General features: G+C 48.7%; 1 protein-coding gene and 1 long non-coding RNA gene across 4 annotated transcripts in view; one reads left to right on the top strand and one right to left on the bottom strand.

Moving 5' to 3' along the window:
* Window positions 1-493: 493 nt before the first annotated feature.
* LOC102492900 (uncharacterized) lies at window positions 494-3,052 on the bottom strand. Its single transcript, XR_336001.1, has 4 exons — window positions 2,537-3,052; window positions 1,715-1,760; window positions 1,492-1,636; window positions 494-609 (listed from the first exon to the last, which is right to left on the bottom strand). It is a non-coding gene; the product is annotated as an uncharacterized LOC102492900 (long non-coding RNA).
* Window positions 3,053-5,537: 2,485 nt separating this feature from the next.
* The window catches only part of ELMO2 (engulfment and cell motility 2), a 47,543-nt gene continuing 33,340 nt past the window's right edge, over window positions 5,538-19,740 (top strand). For 2 of the 3 annotated variants that reach the window (XM_006158546.3, XM_027775734.1), the window contains exon 1: window positions 5,666-5,721. The gene's annotated coding sequence lies outside the window, so the exon portion shown is untranslated. Of the gene's footprint in view, window positions 5,621-5,665; window positions 5,722-19,740 lie in introns of those variants that run through there. The other variant, XM_006158547.3, reaches the window with a different exon arrangement.

The following is a 19,740-nucleotide window of genomic DNA, read 5'->3' as shown; positions in this document are numbered from 1 at the left end:
GAAACTAGACTGTGACATCTAAGCAGAGTGAGTGAGGGAGAGAGCAGGGACGGATTAAGTCATCAGTCAGATCGCTGAGTCTTGTAGACCAAGGCAAAGCTCCTGCCTTTCTACACTCCCCACCACTGTGAAGACGGGCCACGTCACAACACACTGGAAGCCCATGGGATGACGAACCCTGATATCGTGGGGAGAGGGGCAACTGCACAGCAAACTCTCTGAGTCGGTGAGAGGAGGTGGAAGCTCAGCCCCCTTGCAGACCTGCCCTTACCTAGGAGTAGTGACCACGCACTTACGGTGACAGGAGAGAAGGCAGGACTTGGTGCTGCAGGTGGACTGGTGGATTCAGAGACCAGAAGATGAGATCGTTTTCTCTTTATTGTTCAATTACTCTTTTTAAAAATGGTTTCTCCCCCAAAATAAGAAGGTCATCAACTAAGAGTGAGGAATTGGAGGCAGAAGAGAGACAACGAAGCAGGGCAGCCTGTGGGCGAGTGAGCTGGCCAGGAAGACGGGTGCAGTGAGATCGTCCTGCTGTGGGGACCCTTCGAGGCAAAGGCTTTGCAGTTTTCTTTAGCCCCAACTCAGTTGCTGGACACACGTGGAGAGCTGTGTAAGTTGGGTTTAAGCAGAGTTGGGATCTCTAGGTGCGTAGTCGGAGAGCAAAGGGAAGGTGGGACTTGAGGGAGAGCACAGGAATGAGTCTAGTGGAGAGTGAGGTCTGAGCTCGGTAAGGAGGGAAGTGAGGCCAAAGAGGGGATGACAGATGGCCCAGGGGTCAGTGGATCAGAGAACAAAAGGAGCATTTCTTATAATATATGAATTATTTTATTTCTATTTATTTATTATTTATTTTTAATTTGACCAGAGAGGTACAGAGAGAAAGAGAGAGAGAGGAAAAGTGAGAAAGCAAGCCACCTGGTCTGGGACTCGAACCGCAATTGGCCATGTGGGAATCCAGCAACCTTAACCACCACGCCACCTGCTGGCCCCTAAAAGGAGCATTTCAATATATTTCAGTTTCAGATGTGATTTTGTTGAAAATAGTGTAAGTAATCCAGTCCTACAGTAAGTATTTATTTTTTTAAATAATTATTTCATTTAACTTTATTTATTTTAATTTGACAACAGAGGGACATAGCGAGAGAGAGAGAGAGAGAGAGAGAGAGAGAGAGAGGGAGGAAAAGTGAGAAAGTAAGCTGCCAGGTCCAGACTCAAACCATGGTCAGCCATGTGGGAGTCCAGCACCCTTAACCACCACGCCACCTGCCGACCCCATCACAGAAAGTATTTATTGAAGGCCTACTATGATTTGTAATTTACAATTTTTGAGCACTTATATTATGTCCAGGCATTGTGCTAGGTGTTATATATTTACTGTATCTCATTTAATTCTCATGCCAATCCAATAAGGCCAATAGTTTCATCCCCTCTCCCCACCCCCATTGTACAGATGAGGAGAGTGAGGCTCAGAGAAATGTAGTAACGTACCCAAAGATGCACAGCTGGTGAGTGGCAGAGAGGTCTGCATGATTACAAAGCTCAGGGTCTTTATGACGCTCTAGCATGGGCTGGATTGGGTTCCTGTAATCATGATGCTCAACTTCAGGTCCTTCCCCTCCTAGTTGATCCCATCCTGTAGACAGGGCAGCTGGCCTCAGTTACCCAGTGGTAGCAACTGCGGTGGAGGGGAAGGGGTCTGGGCTTCACTTACGTGCAGTGTTGGTGACGCTGTCATCATCAGTGACTGTCCTCCTTAGCTAAAGACCAGACAAGTTACCTAAGCTTGGCCAATAAGATTCTTGGTCCAGGGACTTTGCTCAAAGAAACCTCTGATCAAGAAAGGGAGAAAAGAGGGGCCAGCAACTGGTATGGCGGTTAAGGTGCTGGACTCCCACATGGCTGTCCATGGTTCAAGTCCTGGACCTGGCAACTTGAAAATCATTTTGGGCATGCCCAAAATCCCAAGAGGAGAATGAAGGAGAAGGGATTGTATCATGGCCATCCCCCTTTGGGGAATATCTCACTTTCCCTCTCACTGCTTCTCTCTGTCTCTCTCTGGTAAGCGCATGCACCCTAGGGCAAAAACTTCTAAGTGTTGGGAGGGGAGGGATTGATTCCTTCAGCTGCCTCAACTCTCAAAGCACCTCCAATCCTAGTCCTTTTCTAAGCTTGTTCCTCCAGCTGCCTGTCACCTCTGTGATTAGCCACAAGCCTGCCAATAAAACCCTCTTCTGTTAACGATGGCCAGATTTGGCTCCTAAGACTTGGAATCAAAGAACCTGCACTGGCATTTCAGGAGGGGGAAAAAAAAGACAAACTATTGTAAAGTTTAAATGAATGACTCATTCCCTGGATCATTGTGTACTAAGCCAGGTCTAAACTAGGGCAATGTAAATGAGTCACCAGAGCACAAAAATTATGGAGACCCTCACCCTCAGGGTCCTGGGAATGCAGAGTCAGCCCTAACAAATAGTCCCCTCCTCCCTAAAAGGGAGTTAATGACAAAGAACAAGGAAGATTACTTCTCTTTTACATAAGAGTATGAAGAGAGTATTGCGGGTCAGCAGTAGCTTTCTGCTCCATGTGATAACTCAGGGACCCTGGCGCCGTCTCTGCTGTGGTTCTGTCATCCTGTGCAATCATCGTCATTACAAGGTCAAGGCTGGGTCCAGAAAGAGGCAGACCTCCTGACTAAACAGCCCTGCCTGAATTTTCACACATCATTTCCACTGGCAAGAACTTTTACCCAGCAGTTCTTCACTGCAGGCGGGGCTGGGCGTTGATGCTTGGCAGGGCAGCCATGTTACCATGGAAGGCAGGTAGAAGGGATTTGGGCAGACAGCTAGCAAACTCCACTGCAGTCACTGCCCACATGGAGCCCATTTTCCAGCAGATTCTATTCTAAGTCATATTAAAGGCTGCTGGGTGTAAGCATCATGGAGACTCGGGGAGGGAGAGGTGCTCACGGGCTGGGGCGAATGGAGAAGGCAGAAGAGAGTGGGAGGATGTGGCCAGGAGGGCCTTCAGGAGCAACCAACCCAGGTGGGACTCTCCCGGACACTCAGAACACAGTGTGGTGAACAGAAGATGGAATTTGGAGTGAAGGAAGTTGGATTGGAGTTCCGATTCCTCAGCTGACCTTGGGGAGAGCTTTAACCTCACCAAGCCTTACATTGCTTCCTTTTGAAATGACGAGAATGATAACAAGATGGATAATAATAATAAACGATAGGCAAAAATACTATGAATAATCACAAGGTGTTTGTGAGGAACCCACAAAGCAGTCAGCTACAAAAGACTTAGGAATAAAGAGAGGGGGGAGCTTTTTATCCAGGAGCACACTGTAGACCAGGATTAGACAAACTGCAGCCACAGGCCACTGCTCGTTTTGTAAATGAAGTTCTGTTGGAACACAGCCACACCGATTTGCTTACACAGTGTGTGTGGTTGTTGCTTTCACACCACAGCAGAGTTGAGCAGTGTGACAGAGACTGGGAGACCAAAGTATTTACTATCTGGACCCGATGGATAGTTTGCTGACCACCTCTGCAAGGTTGTAGCAATGTTAGCTGTGACTAAGCCTCAACCTCCCTGAGCATCATCGCTTTACTCACTAGTAAACATGACTAATACGGGCCCAGACCATAGCGCAGCAATAAAGCACAACGCTCTGCAAGGCTGACCCATTTGGGAAGCTTCTGCAGTTCATGTCCGAGATCATCCTGATTTACACTGGGCATGTGTGTGCCAGTCATCCCAGACTGGCTGAAGATGGGAGTGGATCGCTGGTCAAGATTCTGTTGGGGATGCTCTTTTTCTGTCTCTGTCTCTCTCGCTTCTAGGAGACATAAATAAATAAACTTTAAAAAATGAAACTAAAGGGACCAGCAGATGGTGTGATAGTTATGTTGCTGGACTCCCATGTAGTTGACCACAGTTTAAGTCCCAGACCCAGTGGCTTAAAACTCACACCGGATGCGTGTGTATGTGTATCCAAGATCCCTAGAGGAGAATTGAGGAGAAGGGATTGTGGTGTGGCCATCCCCCGAGTGGGTGATTTCTCACTTTCTGTCTCTGTCTCTCCAGCAAGCACACAAGCCCTATAGCAAAAAATCTCTCTGAAAAAAAAGAAATGGAACTAAAGGAGGTAGTAGGTAGTATGGCGGTTGGGGTGCTGGACTCCCACATGGGCAACTGGGGTTTGAGTCCCAGACCTTGCTTTTTCACTTTCTCTCTCTGTCTCTGGTGGACACATGTACAAATTAAAAATAAATTGCCCTATAGCAAATGTTAAAATAATGATAATAATAAATAGATTATTTAAAATTTTTTCTTAAAAATGGAACTAATAAAAGTTATCTTCAATTCCAGAATATTTTTCAGTGATAAATGAAACAGCACACAGTCTGTAAAACTGCTTTGCCGACTGTCAAGTGTCGTATGTGAGGGGGCTTCAAAGAGTTTATGAAAAGTTGAATTAAAGCACACGTTTATTTTGGTGAAAAAAATTGAAATTCATCTCAAAATTCAGCTTTTCTCATAGTACACATTTTCCATGAGCTTTTTGAAGCACCCTTAAAAACTGTAGTCATTATTTAGTCTCTTTGCTGAGTATCAGTTTCTTATCTGTAAAACCAACAACAAAATAAAACCTGCCTGGGGGTTGTGGTAGGGAAGGATCTGTAAGATGAAATGATTAAAGCATAAACTGGAATCAAACAGGCACGAGGTGGCACCTTGCAGTGCTGGCCACTGACACATGGATGGTCTTTGGCTCTCTTTGAGTCTCAGTCTCCTCATCTGTCACCAGGGCTGCTGCAGCGTGAGGGAGATAGTAGGGGTGAGTCCTTGGCACCGTGCCCGGCCTTGTTCCGATCCGCAGGTGCAGTGACGAACGCCACCTCCCACGGCTCTCTACCAACTGTACAGCTGAGCAGTACCCCTCTGCCTCTGCTCAGCGCCCACGGTCAGCCCTGGGAGCCGGTATAATTAGCTCCAGCTCGGTGGTGAGCAGCCACGGCTGCCCCCAGCCTCTGACACGACTGTCACCTCCCCCTCAGTTCTCCAAACCACAGTTATCTCCGCTGTTGAGTGTGCCTTCCGTGCCCGCTGGGCTCAGGGCTGAGTGCCACCAGAGGACAGCTTAGTCCCCAGGAGCTCTGATTTGTCACAAGACAAAGCCATTTCCTTAGATCTTGGCTACACACATACACACACACACACACACATACACACACACACACACCTTGCACCATCACCTCAGAATTCAGCTAGGTGTGGCCCAGGGAATTAGAATGATCAGTGGAAAGTCCCTTCCCCCCGGCCCCATTAGCCAGTAGCCGGCGGGGGAATGGTATCCTGTTTCTTTAAGAGGCCTCCACCAAGGGGCGGGGACCGCCGGCGTTTTTCACCCCCTGCAGCTGGGCCCGCCCTTGTTTGAATGGCACGTAAACAACCCAATTAAAGAAAGAGAATTCAACGTGACGTTGAAACAGAGCAGTAGGAGCGCGGGCCGGCCTGCGTGGGGCGGGGCTCCAGGAAGGCGGGGCGGGCGGAGGCTGGAGGAGCCTCGGCGGCGAGACCCGGGCGCGGGAGCTGGGCCTAGGTCGGCGCCCTGGTGAGTGAGGGGCGCGCCCTGAGCCAGGACGTCGCGGGTAGGCTGGAGCGGCCTGGGCGGCGAGACCCGGGCGCGGGAGCTGGGCCTAGGTCGGCGCCCTGGTGAGTGAGGGGCGCGCCCTGAGCCAGGACGTCGCGGGTAGAGGAAAGGGCCGCGGCCGGAGGGACTCAGGGAAAAGAGATCCAGCCGAGGGCTGCGGCCTGCATTTTCTCTGGGGGCTGAGAGGCTGGAGAGGGCGGGCCTGGCTGGACCGCGCCGGCTCCTGTGGTCCCCGAGGGGTCGCGGCCCAGCAGGTCGGTCCCGCGGGAGGGAGGCTCGGTCAGCGTCCGAGAAGAAGCCCGGGATCGGGAAGAGAGCGGGCCTGGCCCAGAGGAGCGGGGGCTGGGCCGGGCAGCGGTCGGAGGCAGGGGATGCCGAGGGCGTGAAAGGGGCCGGGAGAGAGCTGGGGACCGGGTGGCACAGGTCGTGGCACAGGTCGGAAGCTGGAGGTCAGGCTCGCCCTCGTCCCGCTTCCCGGCCCGTCATCCCTCCCGTGGTTCCTGCGGGCTCAGTAGCCCCCAGTCCAGCCACTTTGCACCCCCAGCGCTCACCCGCAGTTCAGGCCCCTGTCTTGCCTGGACGGTTGCAGCGCCTCACTACGGACATGCACTCGGCCGCTCTCCTGTTGGCCTCGACCGTGCCTGGAGGAATCTTTTCAAAATGCAGATCAGATCCGGACGCTGGCTTAAAACTGGCCGGCTTCCCACCTACCCCTTGGCGAGCGAGCTCCAGATCTCTCACCCAGGCCCTGGAGAGATCTGCAGGTCCTGTAGACCTCTCCCAAGTCTCAGAGAGTACTGAGCTGGCTCAATACTCGCTCAGTACTCTCCTCGCACTGGCTTTTTTCTGTTCCTTCTGCATCCCAAGCTCTTGGCTTCTCAGGGTCTTTTGCTTAGTCCTCCTTCTCCCTTGGCATAGTCTGGTTAGCTACTCTTCATCCTCAGATCGCTCAAGTCTCACTTCCTCCCAGGAGGCATCCCTGGTTCAACTCCCTGACCTGGGCAGTTCCCCACTTTCATCACCCGGTCTACTTCTTCAACACTCTTGCACAATTGCCATTTTACATTTATTTTAGAAAGTATTCGGGTATGTCCATCCCACCAGGTTGTAAGATAAGCCAGAGAGGAGATAGTGCCTGGTTTTACTCTGACGTCTCCAGCTCAAGGCCAGTCACTGTAAATATTCTCTAAATAAATAAATGGAAGACTTGGATTTGGCAAGAGGAAGGAGTATGAATCCTGGTCTCTGCCGTCCTGCCTGGGGGAAGGACACCTACTTTTTGTATGCCAGGCTCTGTGCTCTGGTGAGACTGTCTAATAGAAATGTGAGTCATTTATGTAATTTAAATTTTCTAATAGCCACATAAAAAAAAAACAAGCGAAATTAACTTTGGTATTATATTTTTATCTAACCCAGTATATTCCCTGAATATCACTACTGTAACGTAATCAACGTAGTAACATTAACTGGATATTTTTCATTCTACACTAAATCTAGCATGCATTTGACATGTAGGACACCCCATTGTCACTTTCCAGTAGCCATTTTTCAAATGCTCAGTAGCCACTTATGGCTAGGGGACTATGGGATTGAGCTGTGCAGTGCTAGACATTTCATATATGTGGTATAATTTCTTTCATTTATTTTTAAAAATTGTGCCAGAGGGCACATGTGCTCACAAGAGAGATACAGAGAGAGAGGGAGCTCCCCCACCCCCACGGGGAGTGGTCACGCTGCAATTACAATCCCTTCTCCTCCATTTCTCTGTCCTGTTGAGATGTGGGGCATGCATGTACACACACCTGCCAATTTCTTAAACCTGCCAGGTTGCTCTCCAGCTGTCGGGTTGGCCATGTGGGATCTGGTTGCCTTAGCTCTTAGACAATGGATCGGACCCTGGACCTGATATCGTTTAATTCCTTCTGTCGTCTTTTGAGGTAACTGTTGTCTGCATTTTACTGTTAACAGTGACAAAGCAGGGCCAGCAGGTAGCATGGTGGTTAAGGCGCTGGACTTCCACATGATCAGCTGAGGTTTGAGTCCTGGACCTGGTGGTTTGCCTTCTCACTTTCACTTTCAGTCTCTCTCTCTCTCTGGTCAAATTTTAAAATAATGATAATAAATACAATTTAAAAAAAAACGATGGAGTATCTGAAAGTCATGTTAGCTTTCAGGGATCATCTTAGAGTTTGTAGTGAAGGATACAGGTTTGGGACCTCCATCTGTTGAACTTGAGTAGGGCTTTTCTGTACCCCATACTTCCTGTAAGAGATGCCAAGGAATTCGGGGATGTAGAAAGTAGGGACCAGTCTTTTTAAAAACAAAGGTATCAGTAGACGGCATATACTAGCTTGCTTCCTGAAAGATAATGTAGATATGTCAGTTCCACCTGCCCAAGTAGCTCAGGAGCAAGCATATTTGATCCAGTTGAAAAAAACCTGCAAGGCAAATGCTCTTTTGACCTGGTCATACCTCAGCCCTGCCTGCACTCACTCACCCTGGTCCCAGGATCTGGAAAGAAAAACTTACACCTCTGCAGCTTCTCAAAGGTGCTAGAGTCCTTGGCTAGAGTTTAAGCTGATTATTCAGTTGAACAATTTTTCGCTGTCTACTATGAGGCCAGCACTGTTTGAGGCCGTTTGTGGTGGTAGGGAGTATAAGTCACAGTCTTCACTTTTGGGATGCTTCTGGTGTACTTGAAAAGACAAGACCGAGTCATATAAAATGACTAAATGATGTGCAAGATGTCACGTGTGGTGTGATGAAGAGCTAGAGTCTGTGGCATGTCAGAGGCTGCAGAATGGCTGTCCTGGCCAACCTGCATGGTGTGTCTTTTTTTGTTTTTTAGGTTTTAGCTATAGGCATGTGTGCTCACTAGAGAGAGAGAGACAGTGAGAGGGAAAGTGAGAAAGTATGGCCACCCGAAGTCCCTTTTCCTCCTGATATTTTTGGGCACGCACACACATGTGCCCGATTGATTTTCAAGCCACCAGGTCTGGAACCGGCACCATGATTGGCCATGTGGGAGTCCAGCACCTACCACTGTGCCACCTGCTGGTCCCATGATTTATCTTTTTTTTTTTGGAGAGGTTTTTTGCTATAGGGTGCGGGCGCTTGCCAGACAGACAGAGAGAGACAGAAAGACAGAAAGCGAGAAATCACCCCCCAGGGGGGATGGCCACGCCGCAATCCCTGCTCCTCCGTACTCCTCTAGGGATCTTGGGCACGCATGCACACATGCCCAGCATGAATTTTAAGCCACCGGGTCCGGGACGCGAACCGCGGTCAACTAACTGCTGCCCCCCCCCCCCCATGATGTATCTTTTGAAATGCTGAATTTAGACCAACCCATGGCTTGGTGGTTAAAGTGGCTGGATCCTATGTGGCTAACAAAATATTTTGAGTCCTGGACTATGCAGCTTGGAAAACACTCCAGGCACATGTGTGTGCACACCCAAATCCCAAAAAGAGGGAGAAATGGAGAAGGAGTTGGGGTGTGATCATGCCCCATAGGGAATGCTTTCTCTCTCTCCCTCTCTCTCTGGTAAGTGCATGCACCCTCTAGCAAATTAAAAAAGAAAAAAAAAAAAAAAGAAGTAGTGAATGACCCCTTCCAGGCAGGATGATACTTTGCAGTGTGGCCAGTTCCTACTGGAGGCTGCTTGGTTTATTTACTTACCTGCCTGGGTGCATCAGGCATTTACATTTATCGCCCCACTAGGCATGCTGGTTTAGTGGGAGCCACAGGAGAAGATTTGTTGAGCTTTTATTATGTACCAGGCAATGTACTGGCCACTGCTCTGGAACTGACTATGAAACTCTCCAGGGTTCTACTTCTAGGAAGGAGTGATAGTAATAATAGAACCACACCAACCAAGGCTTGCCTTTTATATCGATTTTTCTCCCCAGTTGCCTTCACATATGTTCTCGCATTTTGTCAACAGCATACCACAGCCTGGCAGGTAGGGCGTTTTTATGCTGGGGAAACATGGTTAGTGTTGTTGCAATTTCTTCAAGTTCACACCATTAAAATTCTGCTTGCTCTGTGCCAGGAATTATGCTTAATGCTTTCCATATATTATTCCACTTAATGTTCACAACAACTTTCCAGGGTAGGGTTGATCCTGCTGCTCACGTTACAGATGAGGAAGTGGTGAGAACTGGGGCCCAGTCCCAGGTCGGTGCCACTGCAGACACAGGCTGCTACCTTAAGTTGTGCTGCCTCCCTGGAAGGTCAAGGTTGGAAGAGACCTGGAAAACATCATTCCAGCTTCATGTAGCTCATGAACCTGGGGTTACTTGTAACAAAGCTGGGAGGGAGCAGGGCTTGGGAATGGGACCAGGCCTTCTTTTGTCCCTAAGTGATAATGCAGCCCTCTGCTCATTTCTCTGGACCTTAGGTCCTGTTTTGTTTGTTTGTTTGTTTGTTTTTTGAGAGGTTTTTGCTATAGGGCGCGTGTGCTCACCAGAAAGACAGAGAGAGACAGAGACAGAAAGTGAGAAATCACCCCCCAGGGAGGATGGCCACACTGCAATCCCTTCTCCTCCATTCTCCTCTCGGGATCTTGGGCACACACACACGCACCCGGAGTGAGTTTAAGCCACTGAGTCTGGGACTTGAACCATGGTCAACTACATGGGAGTCCAGTGACATAGCCATTATGCCAACTGCTGGTCCCAGGTCCTGTATTTATAAAATGGGAGGGCTGGGCCTGATTTTATAACAGGGACGAGCTGTGTTGTGGGTGTTGAAAGAGCCAGGCTCACAGCCCGACATGTCAGTCATGACCTGGGACCGTTCTCAGCACACCACTCCCCCCGTCAGCCTCGTCTCTGCACAGCCACCGGGTGGCTGATGGGAAGCAGTTCCTGACGTCCGTCTGTCTTGTCCATCTCTGCGTTTGTTTCACCTCACTCCCCTAAACTAAGGCAAGTGGTCAGTAAACACTGATCCCTCTCCATAGGTTATTGTTCTTAGGGATTTGGAAAGTTCTAGGCAAGGCATAATCCTCTGTCAGTAGTGTTTTTATTCTAAAGGCAGTTAGGTCTGGGGCACCCTGGAGGGTGTGGACTTCTGTGGACACAGCTGGACCAGGGCACTTGCTGCACAGCAGGGGAAAGCGAATGGGGGTAGACAGACTTCCCTATGCTCATCCTCAAGGTGCTAATTGTCTTGGAGCCCTGTGGGTCTCAATCCTAGCTACCCATTAAAATCATCTGGGGGAGGTGTTGGGGTTGGCAGGTGGCCTGGTGGTTAAGAGCATTGGATTCCCACATGGCTGACCGTAGTTTGAGTCCCAGACCTGGTGGCTTGCTTTCTCACTTTCTCTCTCTCTCTTTCTCTCACTCTCTCTCTCCCTCCTCCCCCTCTCTGGTCAAATTTAAATAAATAAAGTTAAATTTTAAAAATTCATCTGGGGGGATTTTTAACAACCTGGCGTGGACATCTGCACTTTGTACTGCAAAGTGACTGTCCTGCCACCTCCAGTCTGGACACTAGAGCCTCTGGTCTAGTGCCCACCCCCCAGGTGCTAACGTCTGGCCCAGCACTTACTTCCCAGGCTTCAACACACATAGGAAACTACCTGGGTACATTGTCTGAAGGCGGGTTCTAATCCACAGGGTCCGGGCTGGAGGGGGTCATTCCGCATAACTTTAGACCCCTGTTGATGTGGTTACAGCCTGTGTGCACACCCCACGGTTAGCAGCCCAGGAAGAGACTGCCCATGGTGTGATTGTGAAGGTGTCGCGGAAGGGCGCGATGACTTTTACCTGGGGTTGAGAGGATTAGGAAGCCCCGTAGAAGAGCAGTGGTCAGCGCTGGATCCTGAAGGTTGGGTAGAAGCTGCCAGCTGGACAAAATAAAGGGGGTAATAGCACAAGGTTAGAGTCAGACTCGGGCCGGCCAGTGGTGTGGTTAAGGTGGCTGGATCCCACATGGCCAGCTGTGTGGCTCCAGTCCTGGACCTGGTGGCTTGAAAAGTGCTGTGAAAAAAGCAACGAGAGGAGAATGGAGATGGGATTGCTGCATGACCATGTCCTGTGGAGGACACTCCCTCACCTCCCCTCTCTCTCTGTCTCTGCTTCTACTTCTGTCTGTCTGGCAAGTGTACATGCACTCTGGCAAAATAAAAAACAAAACCAAAAAGTACCCTCAGAAGAGCATGGTTTTGAGGGCACAAGGTGGTCTGGTGAGACGTAGAGCCTCTGCAGGGGCGAGTCAGAGCCAGCCCCACCCTGAAAGCTACTGTGGGACTGGAACAAGTCGAAGGCTCTGCTGAGAGTCAGGGCACAGGAGGTTTTAGAGACAGGACAGGTGTCTACGCAGGATAAGAGGGGACCCAGGTGTTCTTAAGGTAGGCTTCAAGGGGAAGAGCCCAATCACTTCTCCGCTACACCCTTCCTTACCACTCTTATTTCTATGCACAGTCTTAGCTTTTAACCATGTTTGGGTGAGTCCTGCATCCACCAAATTTCTTTTTCTTGAGAGATTTTTTTCTGTAGGGCGATGTGCTCACCAGAGACCAAAAGCGAGAAATCACCCCCCTTGGGGATGACTCCAATCCCTTCTCCGGTCTCTTCTTGGGATTCTGGGCACAAGCATCTGGCATGATTTTTAAGCTGTGGAGTCCGGGACTCAAACCACCGGCAACTACATGGGAGGCCAGTGACTGAACCATTATACCATCTGCTGGTCCCAACAGCCACCAGATTTCAACAAAAAGGAAAAACCACTGCTGTTCTTGGCATGGTGGTCCTCCGCAGTGTTTCTAGCAGTAAACGTCAGTTCTGGAATCTCAGCCAACCAAATCCCTGCCTTCTGTATCTCAGAGCCTCATGCTTACTCCATAGACTGGACAAAGGGAAGTTGAGTCACTTCTGAGATGAGAAGATCTCAGAGGGGGAAGCCTCTTTTGAGATTGTGTCCTTGATTAGGAAGAGGGTGTGTCCTCCCCTTGCCTTCAGGGTGAGGGTGCATTCTGTTTAGGAAACATAAACCAAGCTTACCCTTGCCTTCCTCACCAATCCAAAACAAAAGAACAGCACAAAAAGCACCCATTGATCTGAATCCTTAAAGGAATGGTGGGAGGGAGGGAGGGAGCTGGGAACCTTCTGGCATTCCTCACTAATGGGATGGTGTCATCTTTCACTTCCTCTCTCAGAAGGGGCTCTTCTACCCTGTCGGGCTGAAGCTGTCCCTGTGGGGAAGATTGATAGCACTCCGAGGGGCCTTTTGTAGTGTGCACACTTTACAAGCACACCTTCCAGAACACTGGAGACTGCTCCATTGGAGACTAACCATCCTGTTTTCCACGTTTCCCAGCTTTGTCTTTGAAGAGCTGGGCTTTGATGCTCTTGCCTTGTAGTAGAATTAATCTTCAGATTACAGCCTGTGTCTCTTTTGTGGCACTTTGAGTTGTTCACCTCCTCTTTGTGTCTGTAATGCTGCAGAGGGGTGGGAGGGAGAAGGTGGAGAGGTGTTTAATCCTGATAGAGCCCCCTGGGCCTGCGTGTGGAACTACAGCTGCCTTGTCCTGGCTCTTTGCTATTTTTTTTTCTTTTTTTGGAGAGTTCTTTTTTTTTTTTTTTCTTTTTTTGGAGAGTTCTTTTTTTTTTTTTTTCTTTTTTTGGAGAGTTCTTTTTTTTTTTTTTTCTTTTTTTGGAGAGTTCTTTTTTTTTTTTTTTCTTTTTTTGGAGAGTTCTTTTTTTTTTTTTTTCTTTTTTTGGAGAGTTCTTTTTTTTTTTTTTTCTTTTTTTGGAGAGTTCTTTTTTTTTTTTTTTCTTTTTTCTGGCTTTTGCTACTGAACTAGAGTGCTGCTGAGTGGTGGAGCAAGAGGCTATTTATAACCCGAGACTTTTGCAATGTTATTGAATTGCTTCGGCCTAATTTCCACTTCCTTTCTAAAATGAAAATGAAGAGAGTAAGCAGACACGTGCTGGAAGGGTACCCTACAAGGAGGTCCTTTATCCTGTGAATGAATGAATACATATTCATTCCTAGGATCAATACATGTACATATGTGTGTATACATAATATATTTAAAATGATAGCATGTATACATATGAAAGAGAAGAGAGGCACCCTTGACAAAGTCTCATCTCCCCATGGTTCCTTTCCCTCAGGATCCTAGGTACCCATATACTAGGTGCCTGGAGTATTTTCTAGCTGACTCAGGGATCTAAACCCACGGCTTCCATTATTGCAGGGCACTTGCGTTACTGCTGTGCCACAGTGGCCAGGTCTGCCCTGGGGATATTATCTGGAGAATATTATCATTGCCATCTCCTAATGAAGCAGGGATGTATTTCCCTTTTTTTAAAACTAGAGATGGGGGTGCTAAATCTGACTTTTCAGTAGACTTTTCTAATGTTAGATATGAAAACACAGTTTCAAACAATGGAACTGTTTACATTGGAAGGTAGTGAAATATGGAAGGAAAATGAAAGAATCCATGCCAGTCCTATGCATTTGGAGGTAGCCCTGGTAGGAGTAGCAGACATCAGAGCCCTTGGATTTAAGCAGACCCAGGTTATGAGACTAGAGGGTCGCACCTGCCCTGGAGGACAAGTAACTGAAGGAGAAAGATGTGTAAGTATGTAACTCCAGGGGTCAGCAGGTGGTGTGGTGGTTAAGGCACTTAACTGGCCTCCCACATGGCCGACCATAGTTTGAGTCCTGTCTTCATGGCTTGAAAATCATGCTGGGCACGTGTGTCTGTGTTTTGGGGCATGTGTGTATGTGTGCCCAAAATCCCGGGAGGAGAACGGAGAAGGAATTTCCCTCTCACTGTCTGTCTCTGGCAAGTGCACGAGCCCTGTGGCAAAAACCTTAAAATCGATCAGTCATTCAAATAATGTGGAACTACCACAGGGTAGGACAAGCTCATTCATAGAGGCAGGAGAGTACTGGGAGAGCACAGTGGCCCTGTTCTGTTTTGTTTTGCTAGGGAGGAGTGAGGAAAGCTAAGAATGGTACTGAGAGGAGAGGACCTCGGAACTGGGCTTTGCAGCTTTAGAATAGTTCTTCGGAAAGTCAAAAGAAGGAAGAGGGCGTGCAAAAGTACAGAGAAAAGAAGAAAACAAACAAGAGAACATGGCCTGCCTCAGAAAGAGCAAGCAGCCTCGAGCAGAGCCTGGCTGTGTGCTGAAGGACTGAATAGTGTGGAGGTGTGGACCGGCTTCCCCTCAGACAGTGAAGCACGATTTTCCGTTACCGCAGTGAGCTCTTGTTATGTCGGCCTCCTAGCCTCAGTGTGCTTTAGCTTTGGGTGCTCAGGCGTCGTCTCCAAGGAGCCCCTGCCTTGGGCTAGGACCGCAGCTCCCAGCTTTCAACACCAGAAAACCTGGGGTCCAGTTCTGGCTGTGCCACTTACTAGCTGTGTGACGCTGAACATGCCACTAACTTTTCCATGTGTCCATTTTCTTATCTGTAAAGTGAGGATAATATACTACGCAGGCTGGGGCCAGCAGGTGGCATGGTGGTTATAGTGCTGGGCTCCCACATGGCTCACCATGGTTCAAGTCCCAGACCTGGTGGCTTGCTTTTTCACTTTCCTTCTCTCTCTCTCTCTCTGTCTCTCTCTCTGGTCAAATTGAAGAATAATAATGATAATGATATTTAAAAATAAATAATTCTTTAAAAAATATATACTACACAGAGTTGCCGTGTGGATTAAATGAATGAATGAATGTAGCCCTAGAACAGTGTGTGACAACAGCACGTAACTCAGCTAATAATAGTGTTATCGTCATCATCGCTAAAGGAAGTATTGCGCAGAGACAGGGGAACTAATTTCGGAGTCATAAACCCAGCCCTGAGGCCCAGTTCTGATGTGATTTCTTTCTTCTTCCTTTTTTCCTTCTCTCTCCCTCTTTCTTTTACCTTTCTCCCTCTCCCTCTCCCCCTCCCTCCCTCCTCCCCCCCTCTCTCTCTCTCTCTCTCTCCCCCCCTCTCTCTCTCTCTCTCTCTCTCTCTCGGGCTAGGGTGGCACAGAGGAAGGTGCACAAAGGACAGTTTTCTTGATCCGTTGAACTTCAGTTGCCTCATCTGTTTTTCAGGGTTCTTGTGAGCATCAGCTATTGGTGTAATGCTACTGTAGAGTGAATAATCAGCTACAGAGAGGGGGTGGCACATTACTGTAATATATAAGGTGATTACTACAAGGTCACTGATCTATTTTAAACAAACCAGACTTATCTAAGCGGGTCTTGCTCTGAATCCAGCCAGTGTTGGTTAACTAAGCTCCTCGATACCATCATCTAATGCCGAAGCTCATGTCCCTTCAGACCTCCGTTTTAGGGTTCCTTCAGAGCTTGGGGTCAGTTTTAGTATTAAACTTTCTAGTTGCAATGAACAGAAACACAGGCTACTTAATTAAAAGGAAGTGCCTTTTTTTTTTTTAACTTTATCCATCAATTTTTCCATGAGGTAGACAGAGAGCACCCCCAGAGGGTCCTAACGCAGCAGTCCACTCACACCCAGGCAGCCCTGGACTGTGGGCACACGGGCTCAGCACACTCAGGGAGGTCTCTGATACAAAGCCAGAACTCTCCACAGCGTTCCGTAGGCCAGCCTCCCAGAGCATTGTGTTTTACTGCTACGCCACAGTCGGATCCCAGTTTACAGGGGCTTTGCTGACAGGTTACGGGCAAGTTTCGTGTTCCCCATGCGTAGGAAGTGTAGCCAAGGAATCTAGAAGTCACCATGCGGTGCCTCTTTCTCTCTCTTTCTAGGACTTTGTGGTCTCTGGCTTCTGGCCTTAGTTCTTCTCTGTATTCTGGATTTCTCCAGCAGAATAGCTTCCTCCGGGAGGCTTTGGTTTTTGCTTCTCCAAACTGTTGGCTTGTGAGTGGCTTTGGCTTGCCAGGGGACTGCTCTGAATCCCACCGAGCTTCCTGCTCCAGTGCTCATTTCTCCCTGCCCCTTAGGCTGTGTGTTTGAGTTCAAGAGAAAGAACTGGGTTGGTCCAGCCAAAGGTGGTTGGTTCACCTCAGTCCCGTCAGCTGGGAAAGGGCTGGGGAGATGTCGGTCAGGATAGGTAGGCTCCTGGGCTTCGTGGGAGAGTGCAGAATTGCTGAGAACCGTGGGTTATTGGTATCTCTTGGATAGTCTTGGTGGTTGGAAATTCCCTGGCTTTAACAATGAATTTTTGGAACAACCAACAATCATTAGTGCTAACTTTAATATTGGGTCGTCAGAAAAGTCATGATGTGTTTCTATGCAAAAATGTGTCATTGGGACCAGCGTGCAGTGTGGTGGTTAAGGCGCTGGACACTTCCACATGGCTGATCACGGTTCGAGTCCTGGACCTGGTGGCTTGCTTTCTCACTTCCTCTCTCTCTCTCTCTCTGATCAAATTAAAATGAATGAATGAAATGAAATAAATAATTCTAAAAAAATGCGTCATGACTTTTGTGATGACCTAATAAGGAGACAACCTAGGAAGTGTCATATGGCATCAAAATAAACTTGTAACTATATGGTAATGAGCTTTTGGTTTGTCTGTCTCCAAAGGCAGTATTCAGAAAGATTTTCTCCTTTTGCTTTTTTGCTGTAGACACGTGCACTCACGGGGTGGAGGTGGGGGGATGGAAGAGGAGAGAAAGAGACCAAGTGAGAAATTATCTCCCAGGAGGGGCAGCCATACAGCAACCCCTTCTCCTCTGGGCATTTTAGGGCACACATGCACATGCACCCAGCATGCTCCTCAGGCTGCTGGGTTCAGGACTGGAACCACACACTTAGCCATGTGGGATCCACCTGCCTTAAACACCATACCAAGAGGTGGCCCCAGAAAAGAGTTTAAAAAATATGCTTTGTTTCTTAACAGCACCTCAAAATAAGGGTGTAGTATCTTTCGGTGAGGACTTTTTTTTTTTTCCTTAGGTTTTTGCTATAGCGTGCGTGTGCTAGCCAGACAGAGAGAGAGAGATAGACAGAAAGCGAGAAATCACCCCTCAGGGGTATGGCCACACCACAACCCCTTCCCCTCCGTTCTCTCGGGATCTTGGGCATGCATGCACGCACAGGTGCCCGGCGTGAATTTTAAGCCACCGGGTCCAGGACGCAAACCACGGTCGACTACATGGGAGTCCAGCGACATAGCCATTACACTAACTGCTGGTCCCTCGGTGAGAACTTTGAAATGGGCATCCTCATTTGAGTATTTCAAAGTTCCATTTTAGAATCGTGGGCTTTCAGACTTAGAAGGTGCCAAGGACACGCTTTAGTTTAACACTCACATCTCACAGTACAAGAAAGCCGACTCGGAACATGTGCACAGTTCAGAGCTGGGATTAGGGCCTCGGTCCTTTGACTCTAAATCTAGTCGTTTTGCCCCAGCCTGGTGCCCTTCCTATTGTACCTTCACTGCCTACTTACTGGAGAAAGAAACCAAACTAAACAGCAAATGGCCTGAAAAGCCACACTGTTCCATTCCATTTCTATGAAGTTGAAAAGCAGGCAAAGCTCATCTGTAGCGATAGAATTCAGAAGGAAGTTGCCATTAAGGATCAGACGTGGGGAATGACTGGAAGGAGGTGTGAGGGGACTTTTCCTTGGGTGATGCAGTGTTCAGTGTCTTGTGATTACAGGGAGGTGTGCATGTGTCTATATCATATCTATTTATATATACACGAGTATACCACGTGCATGTCTGTGCACTTTATTGTATGTAAATTATATCTCAGTTTTTAAAAAAATCATCTCCTAACTGTATAGTCATACCTTCTAATTACAGCAGGCTTTGTCGTAAGGATAGGGATGCCTGCCTTCGGTATTCAGAAATTTGTGCACCATCCCTGGAACGGCACCATCCTGCTGTCACCAGAGCAGAGCATTTCAACCAGAAGTTACTCTGATGGGGCCAGTTTCTTTTCAGACGGGCACATAAAAATTACAAGCAAAACATTCTGCCTGGGGCTGCAGGTGTGGAAGCTGCACACTGGGCTTTGGGGACCACAGCCGAGTCCTCCTTGATCCCCTTAGGCTTGATTTTGTTGCACTGAACAGAGACTGAGGCTAGCTCAGGGTGAGGGGAAGGGCACAGGTCACAGTGGGCTCCAGGTTCTGCCCTCTCCCCTGTATCACTTACTGCCTGGGGACTTGGGCTGTCCGCCGAACTCTGAGCTCTAGCTTTGTCATCCTCGTGTGGAGTTAATAACCCTTGCTGCCTACTTCACAGGACAGCTGGAAGACTCAACACCGTAAGTGAAAGCACTTTGAGAACCATTATTTTAACATTGTTGTGTTCTAGAAATGCTGGTATTTTTGACAGTTGACTTCTGAAGCAGCCCACTCTGATCAGGAAATGGTGGTGAAAGCTTCCCTCTTTCTGAGGCCTGTGGGTTTGCAGGGGATAGGACTTTTACTCCTTTTCACGCAAGAGGTTTGCAGCAGCAGGCTGTGAGAATGCCCTTTGAGCTGGGGCTGAAAGGTTGACAGCGTACATGACTGTCAGGCTCATGACCGCTATGTGCACCTGCCCTGAGAGGCAGGCGGTCCCCTCTGGTGGGCATGAACTGCTGGTGAGTGGCTAGACCTGGAGGAGCAGAAAGGTCTTTTTCATTAAGAGAGAGGCCTCTCCTGAACCCGCAGGCAAGAAGTGTAAATATACATTGAAATAACCCATCAGCCGAGTCACTTCCCTTCATCAGACCTTGGAGAGAGAGCGCTTTAGCTACTGCTTGGAATACCACTAAGCTATCAGGGTTGCCTAGGATACCAGTCACATGGGCCCATCTTCCAGACTTGCTCAAAATGATTTATTTTCCTTTATTCTGGAGAGGAGTGGGGGAGGAGGTCAGGGGTACTTTCCAAGCCTGTCCCCTGCAGAGCAGCCTTTGTGTGAGGGTGTCCTCTCGTCCCTACACTGGAGCCCTCTGTAGCCCTTGCCCTTGGCCGGCCGGCCGTTGGGACTAAAATAGCATTTCCTGTCCCTATTCTCTCCCATTTTCTGAACTCGGCGTCATCCCACACAGAGGAGGCTCCACACTGTGTCCTTTGAGGGGAAAGGAGTGGCAGCAGCGAGTCGGGGGGTGACAAGAGGGTACGGCTGGGGCCCGCCCGGGCCCGGGTCTTC

This window comes from Tupaia chinensis, unplaced genomic scaffold, assembly GCF_000334495.1.
Source record: "Tupaia chinensis unplaced genomic scaffold, TupChi_1.0 Scaffold000602_1, whole genome shotgun sequence".
NCBI classification, from domain to species: domain Eukaryota; kingdom Metazoa; phylum Chordata; class Mammalia; order Scandentia; family Tupaiidae; genus Tupaia; species Tupaia belangeri.
Note: the sequence above shows the minus strand (reverse complement) of the source record. Positions and strands in the feature narration are given on the sequence as shown.